Source organism: Solanum lycopersicum, chromosome 12 (assembly GCF_036512215.1).
Source record: "Solanum lycopersicum chromosome 12, SLM_r2.1".
Lineage (NCBI taxonomy): Eukaryota > Viridiplantae > Streptophyta > Magnoliopsida > Solanales > Solanaceae > Solanum > Solanum lycopersicum.
In genome coordinates this window covers 51,088,128-51,102,022 of record NC_090811.1, presented here as the reverse complement: position 1 = coordinate 51,102,022, position 13,895 = coordinate 51,088,128, and the positions used below count along the sequence as shown (strand labels likewise).

The 13,895-nt window shown below is 39.5% G+C and overlaps 1 pseudogene; it reads left to right on the top strand.

Annotated features, from left to right (window-relative positions):
- Positions 1–556: 556 nt before the first annotated feature.
- LOC101267498 (protein ZINC INDUCED FACILITATOR-LIKE 1-like) lies at positions 557–13,124 on the top strand (annotated as a pseudogene).
- The last annotated feature ends 771 nt before the right edge of the window (positions 13,125–13,895 follow it).

Here is a 13,895-nt window from a genome sequence, read left to right as displayed (position 1 = left end):
ATAACTTTTGTGTAGTCTTTTGCTCATCTATGGGTATGGTGGGGCCCTGTCCCGTCGAGTTTCACTAATGTACTCTTAGAGGTCTGTGGACATTATGTGGGTTGTATATATATGTTTTGGATAATGGTCTGGACATGGTTTGTTTGGGATGTACGCTTGTACAGGGGCAGCCTTGTCGGCTGCGTTCGTCATTGTGTATTGTGTAGTGGCAGCCTTGTCGGCATACGTATGTTATTATGCTTTGAATAGTGGCGGCCTTGTCGGCTCGCGTATCCTTTATGGTTGAATGGTTATGACTCCTTATGAGACATGTCCTCTTATATATATATGATGTTGGGGTTGGCTTGATTTGATTAAATTCCATATTGTCTTAGTTTCAGTTGGTTATACTTAGCAGGGTTGTATGTGTGTGTCCAAAACGGGCACTAGTCACGGCCCATCGGGTTGGGTCGTGACAATATATATATATATATATATATATATATATATATATTTACATAGGCATTCTGTTCAAAAATATTTACAAATCTCCTTAAATGACGAAGGTTCTGCATTTATGTTTGGAAGAACTTTAACATCTTCCTTTTGGGGTGTTGTGGCTGACCGTTATGGACGAAAACCAGTTATAATTTTCGGAACCTCTGTAGTGTACGTATGTCTAATCTTAATAGAACTATTTACATTTCGATTTCCTTCATTTCAATATCAATGCGTTTATATATATTTTCGGGTTTGATTTGAATTCAGGGTTGTTTTCAATACTCTTTTTGGTCTTAGTACCAACTTTTGGATGGCTGTTGTAACAAGATTTCTTCTTGGTAGTTTAAATGGTTTGCTTGGACAAATAAAGGTATTTTGTTATACGATTAAATACCGCGTATCCTCAGTTATTCTATTAGCATACTTACCTTTTATGTTTAGGCATATGCTGCTAAGATTTTTCGTGAAGAATATCAAGCACTAGGAATGTCAACGGTAATATATGTCCTTGCTTCTCTGTGATGTAAATGATTTCTAAGTAATTCTAACATATGACCAATATCGGGTACTAGGAATGTCATTGGAATTTTTGTTGATATTTTTGTTATCTTTTAGATTAGTAGTGCATGGGGAATTGGATTGGTTATTGGCCCAGCTTTAGGAGGTTTTCTTGCTCAAGTAAGTTTGCTAGTGATAAAGAGTTAGTCATTTTATGATAAGTTGTAATACAACATGCATGTTTGTTCTCAAAATGTTTGTATTTTTGTTAGCCTGCAGAGAAATATCCAGACTTGTTCTCAAAGGGTTCATTATTTTGGAGGTAATTTGCTCTTTTGTTTTTCAGGATTATAACATCTTCTTCGGTTTGTTGAAGACTGAAGTGTTTCATGGCTCCAACTTTTGATGTTTTTTGCAGATTTCCCTATTTCTTGCCTTGCCTTTGCATATAAGTGTTCGCCTTGGTTTTGGCTGTTGGTTCATTTTGGATTCCGGTAAATCTAGCTATATGATTATGTTAATTCCTTACGCGTCTTGTCAAGATACATACTATTTCTGTTAAATCTTATTTCCGTTCAGGTTAACAATCAAAGTTTCACCAAATGAGAAAAATTTAATTTTGCGTAATGTTTAATGGATAGATGATCATGTATATATATCGTTTCAGATACCATATTGCTTTAGTGTTGCAATGTTTCTGAGAGACGAGAGTGAGATCTGTTTAGACAGCTCTTTCCTTGTTTCTCGAACCATATTAATCCATTCGTCTTTCTCTGCTTTATCCTCTGGCTTCTCTGGTTTCCCATCTTTAGTCGTTGAGCTGGAAGATTGGTAGATTTCATCCTTACAGCTCATGAACTGCAGGAAACATTACATAACCATGATTCAGAAAGGCCGCGTCAAGATACTTACAAGGCTCTAGAGGCTGCATCAGATACAAAAGACGAAAATGAATTAGCCCCAAAAGAAAATCTTTTTAAGAACTGGCCGTTGATGTCATCTATCATATCATACTGCGTTTTCGCTCTTCATTATATGGCGTACTCAGAGGTATACCTTAATATATCACTAATAAGTATCATTCTAAGAGTAGCAGATCAGACTCAGGGACGTTCCTTTGAGAAAACACACAGACGTTCTTTCATTTCTCACATTCATTCGAAACGTATTTGCTTGTACATATTTTCTCATTAAGGGCTGTTAACTCTAGAAAATTTTGGGGCTTAAGTTATTCAACTGCTGATGTTGGTGAGGTACTATCAATATCAGGTGCAAGACAATTTCATCGTAATTTTGTAACGACCCTAAACGAGCCGCGAGTGGCACCCACACTTTTACTCCTATGTGAGCGAACCAACCAATCTAAACCCCAACATTTCAAACATAATAAACAGAAAAATAATGCGGAAGACTTAAAACTCATTAACGAAATCAATTAAATAACTTCTAAAGTTTATCAATTACTATCCCCAAAACCTGGAAGTCATCATCACAAGAACATCTTTCCTCAAATTACTAAATCTAAGAGTATCTAAGAAGCTAAAATAAGTAAACAAATGGTCCATGTCCGAACTTCAAGGACATCAAGACATGAATGATAGAGAATCCAGTCCGAGCTAGGAACAATAGCTCACCCTGAAATCTGACGTGGTGAAGAATGGCTAGAGTTGCGGTTGAGTTGAAGACGACGGTGTGTTTGCTGCACTCCACAAATAACAAGGAGAAACATACAAGTAGGGGTCAGTACAAGCACAAGTACTGAGTAGATATCATCGGCCAACTCAAAATAGAAAGCAATATATATCAGATAATAACATAAAATCAACCATAACACTTAACAGGTGACAACAACAAGTACCATAACCATTGGGCACAACCCAAGCACATCCATGAGGACTCAAGCCTCCACACCATACTCATTTGGGAAACAGGTTCTTTAAATTGAGTATATTAACATAATTCAAGATTCATTCTTTTTACTATCCTGGTGTCGAACGTAACACTCTGATCCTCCTCATACTATCCTGGTGTTGGAACGTGACACCCGATCCATTAATACTATCCTGGTGTCAGAACGTGACACCCGATCCACTATTACTATCCTGGTATCGAAACGTGACACCCGATCAACTATTACTATCCTGGTGTCGGAACGTGACACCCGATCCACTAACCTCATTCTTTTAGTTCATCAAGCCTTCTTTTATGCCAAGGCATCATCATTAACAAAGAGGTTTTAAGGTTTAAGATTCAACAGCCTCATCATGCTAATTCATCACAATTACATAATGATATCATGCAAGCACACAATTAAGCATATAGAAGACTTTACAAAATTACCCAATACATATCATTCGCTATTAAGAGTTTTACTACAAAATAGCATTAACCATAACCTACCTCCACCGAAGAATTCGTGATCAAGCAATCTACTTTGTCAATGCGTTGCTTTCCTCTTCGTTCTTCTCTTTATCTCGCTCGTTTCTCCCTTCTTCTCTCTGTTCTTTCTATTTTTCCTTATTCAAACTCTTTTGATTTTACCCTAATTACCATATAATTAAGTATAAAAGATGGTAAAAGTAACCCACTATTTATTCCAAGGTTATCTCCTTTAACCCCCAAGTAATTGAATTATTAACATTAAACCCCTAACTTTATGATTATAAGCAGGAATAGTCCAAAACGCCCCTTACAACTTTTAACAGAAATCCGACCCAGTCAAGGTTACGCAGTCTGTGACGGGCCGTCGTTCCTGCGACGGTTCGTCCTGCTGCGTCCGTCACAAAGTTCAGAGACTAAATTTCATTAAAGGGTCTGTGACGGTCCGTCGTGCCCACGACGGTCCGTCGTGCCCACGACGGTCCGTCCTGCCATGTCGTCGCGAAGTTCAGAGAGTTGTTCTCAGTACCCAATTTTTCAGAATTCTAAGTGTTTTGGAATGAGACCCCCTCGACGGTACATCGTGCCCATGATGGTCCGTCGTGGGATCTGTGGACCTAGACAGTTATTACCAGAATAAACTCTACTGCTCAAAAACGACTAAACAGGTCATGACAATAGATACCAATTTACCCATCGTTTGTCCTCGAACGATCACAAGAATAAAAATAAGGGCGAAAGGGAGTACCTAGATCTGAAAACAGGTGTGGGTATCTTTCTTGCATATCAGACTCCTTCTCCAAAGTGGACTCTTCAACGGGCCGATTCTTCCACTGAACCATGATGGATGCAATCTCTCTTGACCTCAACTTGCGGACTTCTCTGTCTAAAATAGCAACAGGCTCCTCCACATAAGACAAATTCTCATCAAGACGAACTGAATCCCAAAGAATGATGTAGTTTCCATCCCCATGGTATCTTTTCAACATAAACACATGAAATACCGGATCCACTCCTGACAGCCCTGGGGGTAAGTCTAATTCATAAGCTACCTCCCCCACGCGCTTCAGAACTTCAAATGGACCAATATACCTCGAACTAAGCTTACCTCGCTTATCAAACCGCATCACCCCTTTCATGAGTGAAACCTTCAGTAAGACTTGTTCACCCTCCATAAACTCCAAGTCTCTAACCTTTCGATCTGCATATTCTTTCTGTCTACTTTGAGCTGCTAAAAGCTTTTCTTGAATGCATTTCACTTAATCTAACGATTCCCTCAGAAGGTCAGCACCCCAAGGTCTAACTTCAAATGCATCAAACCACCCAATGGGAGACCTACACCTTCTCCCATACAGTGCCTCAAATGGGGCCATATCAATACTTGAGTGATAGCTATTGTTGTATGAGAACTCTGTTAAGGGTAAGAAGTTATCCCAATGACCACCAAATTCTATCACACATGCACAAAGAATATCTTCCAACACCTGAATCGTTCGCTCAGACTGACCATCGGTCTGAGGGTGAAATGCAGTACTAAGGTCCAACCTAGTACCTAATTCCGCATGCAATGTTTTCCAAAACTTAGAAGTAAACTGCGTACCTCTATCTGATATGATGGAGAGTGGAACTCCATGCAATCGAACAATTTCTGAGATGTAAAGTTTGAATAACTTCTCTGCATTATAAGTCACCTTGACCGGAATGAAATGAGCATACTTAGTTAATCTGTCAACAATTACCCATATGGAGTCATACTTACCCATTGTCTTTGAAAGACCAACCACGAAGTCCATTGAAATTCTCTCCCACTTCCATTCAGGAATGGGCATTCTCTGAAGTGTCCCTCCAGGCCTCTGGTGTTCAAACTTTACTTGCTGAAAATTCGAGCATTGAGCAACAAAATCAACAATGTCACGCTTCATCCTACTCCACCAAAAATGTTGCTTTAGGTCACGATACATCTTGGTTGCACCAGGATGTATAGAATACATTGAACTATGAGCCTCCGTAAGAATAGTGTGAATCAAATCATCGACGCGGGGTACACATACCCTTCCCTTAATTCTCAAAACACCTTCCTCATAGATTTTTGCTTCTTTAGCCTTTCCTCGCAACACCTATCTCGGATCCGGATCAGTTTCTCATCGGTGAACTGCTTTCCTTTAATCTTATCAAGAAAGGAAGATCTTGCCTCCACCCAGGCCAAAAATCCTCCCTTCTCATTTACTTCTAGCCTCATAAAGTCATTAGCCAGAGTCTGAACCTCTCTAGCCAATGGGCGTCTAGAAACCTGCAAGTGGGCTAGACTTCCCATGCTCCCTGCCTTTCTACTTAAAGCATCTGCCACAACATTAGCTTTTCACATATGATACAAGATAGTGATATCATAGTCCTTCAGTAGTTCCATCCATATCCTCTATCTCAAGTTCAAATCTTTCTGAGTAAAGACATACTGTAAACTACGATGATCGATATAGACTTCACATTTAACCCCATATAGATAATGTCTCCATTGCTTTAATGCAAACACTACCGCAGCCAACTCCAAATCATGGGTCGGATAATTACGTTCATGCACCTTTAATTGCCTCAAAGCATAAGCAATTACATTCTTCTCTTGCATTAGCACCGCACCCAAACCCGAATAGGATGCATCACAATAAACAATGAAATTCTTACCTTCCACTGGTAGGGTAAGAATTGGTACAGTAGTCAACAAAGTCTTGAGCTTCTGAAAGCTTTCTTCACACTCGTTCGACCATACAAATGGAACACTCTGCTTAGTCAAGTTTGTCAATTGGGAAGCAATGGAAGAAAATCCCTTGACAAATCAACGGTAGTAGCTAGCTAAACCAACGAAGCTCCTTACCTCTGTAACATTAGTAGGTCTTACCCAATTCTTCACTGCTTCAATCTTGGAAGGATCCACCATCACTCCATCCTTAGAAACCACATGCCCCAAGAAGGACACTGAATCTAGCCAAAACTCACACTAAGAGAATTTGGCATAAAGCTCTTTCTCCCTCAACATTTCCGATACCATTCTCAAGTGCTCCTCATGTTCTTTCTTGCTCTTTGAGTATACCAATATATCATCAATGAATAAAATGTCAAAGAGGTCTAAATATGGCTTAAAAATCCCATTCATCAAGCTCATGAAAGCAGCAGGGGCATGCGTAAGCCCAAAAGATATTACTAAGAACTCATAATGCCCATACCTGGTCCGAAAAGCAGTCTTGGGTACATCCATTGCCCGTATTTTCAATTGATGATAGCCAGATCTCAAATTGATTTTTGAGAAGGTACAACCACCTTTTAACTGATCGAACAAATCATCGATGTGAGGAAGAGGATACTTGTTGTAAACAGTTACCTTATTCAGTTGTCTGTAGTCAATGCACATCCGAAAACTTCCATCCTTCTTCTTCACAAACAAAACAGGATCACCCCAAGGGGATGCACTTGGTCTAATAAAGCCTTTCCCTAACAACTCCAGGAGTTGGGCCTTTAACTCCCTAAACTCAGCGGGAGCCATCCTATAAGGGGGTATGGAAATGGGGCGAGTACCCGGCTCCAGATCAATACAGAAATCAATATCTCTATCTGGTGGCATACCAAGAAGGTCTGCAGAAAACACATCCAGAAACTCACGGACTATCGAAACCGACTCAATTGAAGGTACTTGGGTAGTATCATCCCTGAGGTGTGCCAAGAAAGCTAAACAACCCTTACTAACCATTTTCTTGGCACGAAGAAAGGAGATGATACGAACTGTAGTGGAAGTGTAGTCACCCTCCCAGACTAACGAATCTATCCCACGTTTGGCCAATGTCACAGTTTTGGCATTACAATCTAAGATTGCAAAGTTTGGAGAAGGCCAAGTCATACCCAGAATTACATCGAAATCAACCATTTCTATGATAACCAAGTCTACATGAGTATTGCTCCCCATAAAAGTCACAAGACAAGACCTATACACTTTTTCAGCTATCACAGACTCACCCACCGGAGTGGAAACACGAATAGGCATGTCAAGCAATTCACTATGTAAATTAAGACCAGTAGCAAATGAGGAAGATACATATGAAAATGTGGATCCAGGATCAAACAATACAGAAGCCATGCAATCACAAATCAAAAGATTACCTGTGATAACGGCATCAGATGTCTCCGCTTCAGATCTCCCAGGGAAAGCATAACAATGGGCCCTATCACATGTCTGCCCGTTGCCCTTACCATGTTGCGCTGCAGAAGCTACAGTTTGCCCGTCACCCCAGCCGTTTTGGTGACCACTATTACCTCGGCCACCACGTCTTCCCGAATAGCGGCCTCTTCCATGACCACCTCTATCTCTGACTATTGGGGGTCTGTAACTCTGTTTTGGACAATACCTCTTAATAATGTCCAGTTTCCACACATCTGTAACACTCTCTAGGTTCAAACATAGGTCTCTGTGAGAATGATGAAGTCTGGGGGTAACCTCCAGACTCAGAGAAATGTTGATCGGTCTGCGGTGGACCCCCAGCTACAGCCTGCAGTGACGACTGAATAGGTCGGGCTGGGTAACCTCCTGAACCCTGTCCTCTGGAGTAAGAACCATTAAACTCATCTCCTTTACGAAACTTCTTAGATGTCGATGCCATGGTGAAGTCGTCTGGCTTCACTCCCTCCACTTCTATCACAAAATCTAACACCTCCTGAAAGGATTTTGCTGCAGCAGCTACCTGTAAGGCTGAAATCCGCAAATCGTACCTCAACCCTTTCACGAAACGGCGAATCTGCTCTTGTGGACTGAAGCAAAGCTGGGTGGCATACCTAGATAATGCACGAAACTTAGCCTCATACACAGTAACTGATATCCTGCCTTACTCTAGGCTCAGGAACTCATCTCTCCTCCTATCCCTCAAAGTCCGGGGTATATACTTCTCCATAAACAATCTAGAGAATGATGCCCAAGTCATAGGTGGTGCTTGTGCCGGTTGACACTCAACATACGATCGCCACCACATTTTGGCATTTCCCTGAAACTAATAGGTTACAAACTCAACACCAAATCGTTCTACTATGCCCATCTTGTGTAGTAGCTCATGACAATCAACCAGAAAATCATAGGCATCCTCAGATTTAGCACCCTTGAAGATTGGAGGTTTCAATTTCAAGAACTTACTGAAAAGTTCATGCTGATCACTTGTCATTATAGTCCCTGTAGTCAACCGAGGAAACGTGCCTATTTCCAATGAGGCATCCATGCGGGGAGCCACAGCAGCTGCATGTTGTGCTCCCGGAACCTGAGGTGCTGGTGCAGAAAACACTGGAGGTGTCTGGCCCTGATCAGATAACCCGCTAAGATAAGCAAGAACTTGATTAATCATCCCTAGGGTAGGTTGGGGTGGTAATTCCTCATTCTGCACTTGCTCATTCTCCCCTTCCTCACCCTCTCTTACTACTTCCTCAGTCGGTGGAGGAGTCACCGCCCTAGTACTAGATGGGCCAGGTGCTTGTCCTCTTCCTCTAGAGGACGTCCTCCTGCGACCTCTACCACGGCCTCTTGTCACTGCCCCACTTCGGGCTACAGCCCCAGTGGCTGGCTCAGACGCATCTTTTCTTGCCGGTGTTGGTGTTGGCACGGTTGTTGCTCTAGTTCTAACCATCTGCGAAATAGAGTGAAGATGGTCAGATACCAATTTGTATCACCTAGATACCAATTGGACCCAAGTAATAGCACGAAAGAAAGAAAGAATGAAATTTTCCTAAAGTCTTGTAGCCTCTCAATGAAAAGTAAAGGCGTCCCCCTACCGTTTCTCAAGACTCTACTAGACTCGTTCTTGTGTGACGAGACCAACGAACCTAATGCTCTGATACCAAGTTTGTCACGACCCAAAACAAGCCGCGAGTGGCACCCACACTTTCCCTCATATGTGAGCGAGCCAACCAATCTAAACCCCAACATTTCAAACATAATAAACAGAAAATAATGCGGAAGACTTAAAACTCATTAACGAAATCAATTAAATAACTTCTAAAGTTTATCAATTACTATCCCCAAAACCTTGAAGTCATCATCACAAGAACATCTATCCTCAAATTACTAAATCTAAGAGTATCTAAGAAGCTAAAATAAGTAAACAAATGGTCCATGTCCGAACTTCAAGGATATCAAGACATGAATGAGAGAGAATCCAGTCCGAGCTAGGAACAATAGCTCACCCTGAAATCTGACGTGGTGAAGACTGGCTAGAGTTGCGGTTGAGTTGAAGACGATGGTACGTTTGCTGCACTCCACAAATAACAAGGAGAAAACATACAAGTAGGGGTCAGTACAAGCACAAGTACTGAGTAGATATCATCGGCCAACTCTAAATAGAAAGCAATATATATCAGATAATAAAATTAAATCAACCATAACACTTAACAGGTGACAACAACAAGTACCAGAACCATTGGGCACAACCCAAGCACATCCATGAGGACTCAAGCCTCCACACCATACTCATTTGGGAAACAGGTTCTTTAAATTGAGTATATTAACATAATTCAAGATTCATTCTTTTTACTATCCTGGTGTCGGAACGTGACACTCCGATCCTCCTCATACTATCCTGGTGTCGGAACGTGACCCCTGATCCATTAATACTAAACTGCTGTCGGAACGTGACACCGACTCCACTATTACTATCCTGGTGTTGGAACGTGACACCCGATCCACTATTACTATCCTGGTGTCGGAACGTGACACCCGATCCACTAACCTCATTCTTTTAGTTCATCAAGCCTTCTTTTATATCAAGGCATCATCATTAACAAAGAGGTTTTAAGGTTTAAGATTCAACAGCCTCATCATGCTAATTGTTCACAATTACATAATCATATCATGCAAGCACACAGTTAAGCATATAGAAGACTTTACAAAATTACCCAATACATATCATTCGCTATTAAGAGTTTTACATCGAAATAGCATAAACCATAACCTACCTCCACAGAAGAATTCGTGATCAAGCAATCTAGTTTGTCAATTACTTGCTTTCCTCTTCGTTCTTCTCTTTCTCTCGCTCGTTTCTCCCTTCTTCTCTACGTTCTTTCTATTTTTCCTTATTCAAACTCTTTTTCTTTTACCCTAATTACCATATAATTAAGTATAAAAGATGGTAAAAGTAACCCACTATATATTCCAAGGTTATCTCCTTTAATCCCCAAGTAATTGCATTATTAACATTAAACCCCTAACTTTCTGATTATAAACAGGAATAGTCCAAAACGCCCCTTAAAACTTTTAACAGAAATCCGACCCAGTCAGGGTAACGCAGTCTGTGACGGGCCGTCGTACTTGCGACGGTCCTTCCTGTTGCTTCCGTCACAAAGTTAAGAGACTAAATTTTATGAAAGGGTCTGTGACGGTCTGTCGTGCCCACGACGGTCCATCTTGCCATGTCCTCGCAAAGTTAAGAGTGATGTCCTCAGTACCCAATTTTTCAGAATTCTAAGTGTTTTGGAATGAGACCCCCTCAACGGTCTGTCGTGGGATCCGTTGACCCAGACAGTTATTACCAGAATAAACTCTACTGCTCAAAAACGACTAAACAGGTCGTTACAAATTTTACTACTCGTTTATGAATATACAACAAACCATACTGAAATGGTGGCGGTTTCAGGATTTGGGCTTCTTATCTTTCAACTTACATTGTATTCATCGGTTACCTAGTATATTGGCCCTGTCATGACTGCTCAAGCTGGAGGAGTAACACTCGATTAATTCATACAATATGTTAATTAAACTCTTCCATTCTATGAACATGCATATGTGGATAACGGTTATGTGAGTGAAGACGGTGAAATCGATGAGAGCATAAATGAGAAGGATGAGGTAAAACCACAGAGCAATCATTTAGTTATCAAACCCATGGAAAATGACTCCGATTTGTTGAAGATGCAATTGTAGTTACTGATCAAAATGTTTTAGTATGCTTTCAGTTTTGATTATTCTTTTCCTGGACTGTTTTTCCTTGAGCTGAGGAACTAAGGAAATAGCCTCTCTACACTCTAAGCTAGGGGAAAGGTATGTGTATACTCTACTCTCTCCAAACCCCACTTTGTATGTTTTCATTGAATCTGTTGTTGTTGTAGTCAAGCTCTTATGTAGTAGATAGTTCAATTTCAGTACATCTTGAATATAGTGTAAAATACATATTTTTCAAAATCTATCTTTATATAGAGATTGGGCTAGCTTTTGAACCTTAAATCTTTTTTGTAGTGGTTTTGGTGGCTTTGACTTATTTATTTTGTCAGACCTTGATGCTTCCATATGGAAATGCTCTTCATTCTCTGTTATCCGAGAGCAATACTCAGCTACTTGAAAAGGCAAGTCAGGCTAGTAAAGAACCTTCTGTTGTTTAATCAGCTAAGGTTGGTGAAAGATTTTCCAGAACGCTTTCAAGCTTTGATGATGTACATATGTTGGCTCATCACTTGAAAACTATGGATAACGGAGAAACGAACGTTGTCTACAATTGTGAGATCAATAATCCAAGATACATACTAATATGTTTCCAAGAAGCCTTAATTGTCTAGATTTTTGTCCAAGCTTGATTTCTATCATTGCTAGAGCTAGATAGGTAGTAAAGGAGTAAGGATGCTCACTCAAAACTGGGACTATGTCCAACGACTATTTATTTTTTGTTACTTGAGCGGGAGTTCTCACTTTTGTAATAAAATTTCCATAGTTAAAAAAAACACATAATATAATATCTCCTTTACTATATAAAAAAAAGAAAAGAAAGAGACAATCAGCCCAAGTACTCACACACCAATACATAGAAAATTGAACAATTAAAGACAACAACAAATTGAAGGAGAAGCATAGTGTGTTTCACTAAAATGTTTAAATGACTACGTCATTTTTAACAAAACGTCTTCCTCATCTGTAGATGAGGTTGGTTGTTTACATGGAATCAGTTATATGGAAAGTGCTTGTGCGAACCGGGAAAAAAGGGAAAATCTACTTTGTTACAAATTAGTAAGTCACTCATCTTATTTTAATTAGTTAGATTATGTCATCTTCTTACAAAATAATAGTTAGATACTTTTATGATAGCTAATCTTAGGTGCTACTAAATGGGAATTCATTTGAAATTATTTTGCTAACATATTTTAACCATCTATATTACTGGAACATGTGTATTAATTGATGATAACATCACTTCTTTTTATTAAATTTTGATAAATCAGATGACTTTTTCACTTTTACATTCTGATTTATATTTTCTCTGCATAGTTCCTCTACATCAAAAATTACCTTATGAGTGGTTTTGTCTTGGAATTGAGTAGAAAAGTGGGAAGAGTAGAGTTCAATGAGTAACGAATTCTCTTGTATGACGGAAGTTAGGCAAATCTCCTTGGAAATAAGTTCGAGTTAATGCCTGTCATACAATTTCTTCTTCTTAAGAATGTCATTTATGGTGCTGTTTCAGCTTAAACAACTCTATGTAATTTGGATTTGTTTCTCTGTATTGAATGTATCATGTGTTATTTGATAGGTCTTGCAAGAAGTATTGAGGTGCTATTCCATCCCAGAAAATATGTTTGGTAGAGTTTGCATCATTATAGACAAGGTCAGTTTGATAATGTAATTCAGTTCTTATTTTGATATATAGTATTCCTAAAAGGCAAAAGCAGAACACACTGGTGACGTGATTGCATCTGTTCATTTTCAGTTGGATAACAATTTCTTTGGAACTAAGTGTGAGATGGTTATGGATTACACAGGCTGACAGGCACTACTAAATATCATGGCTACACATGCACACCCTTTACTTTTAGTAGATTTCTACTCTACCTCTCAAGTCTTTAGGTTCAAAGGAATTCCAATCTTTTAGCAGTTGAAAGTTAATAGAATACTCCGCCACGAGGCAATACTTTAGGTACTCCTAATATTAGTGTATTCGTATTATATTTTTCTTATTTTTAGGTTTCCTGTCAGAGAAGTGTTCGGGGGTTAGAATTTCGCTTGTGACTATGTGTCTGCCCCTATGGTATAGTAGTAGTATTTTTTTGTATGAGGATTGACTATAAGGAGAAGATGTCTTTGATTAATCTGCCCTGGAGAAACTGCAAGTTATATTTATCTCTTCTTGAAATATTGATATTTTACATCTGCTTGGATCGATTGATATTGTTTCAGATGGTTTACTTTTTAATTTGCTTGTATTAAATGTCACAAAGTTCCAAATTATATATCTCTTTTGTGAAATGTTGTTGTGTTCTACATCTATGTGGATTGAGATTGTGGTAATATTTGACATTTCAACTCAATTTTCCCCTAAAATGAGGATGAAAACTTTTAACTTATAGTTATTATCGCATCTACTTGTGTTTTCACAGGAAGGGAATGGGCTGAGAAAGCAAGAAACATGGCCAGCTATTTTCTGATCTAAAAGAATAATCAGTATTCCATTAGTGCAGCTCGAAAGATGGCAAAGTTAGCTCACACCTGTTTATTGAAATCTGCAAAAGATCGATCCAAGATGAGTCAGGTAGTACAA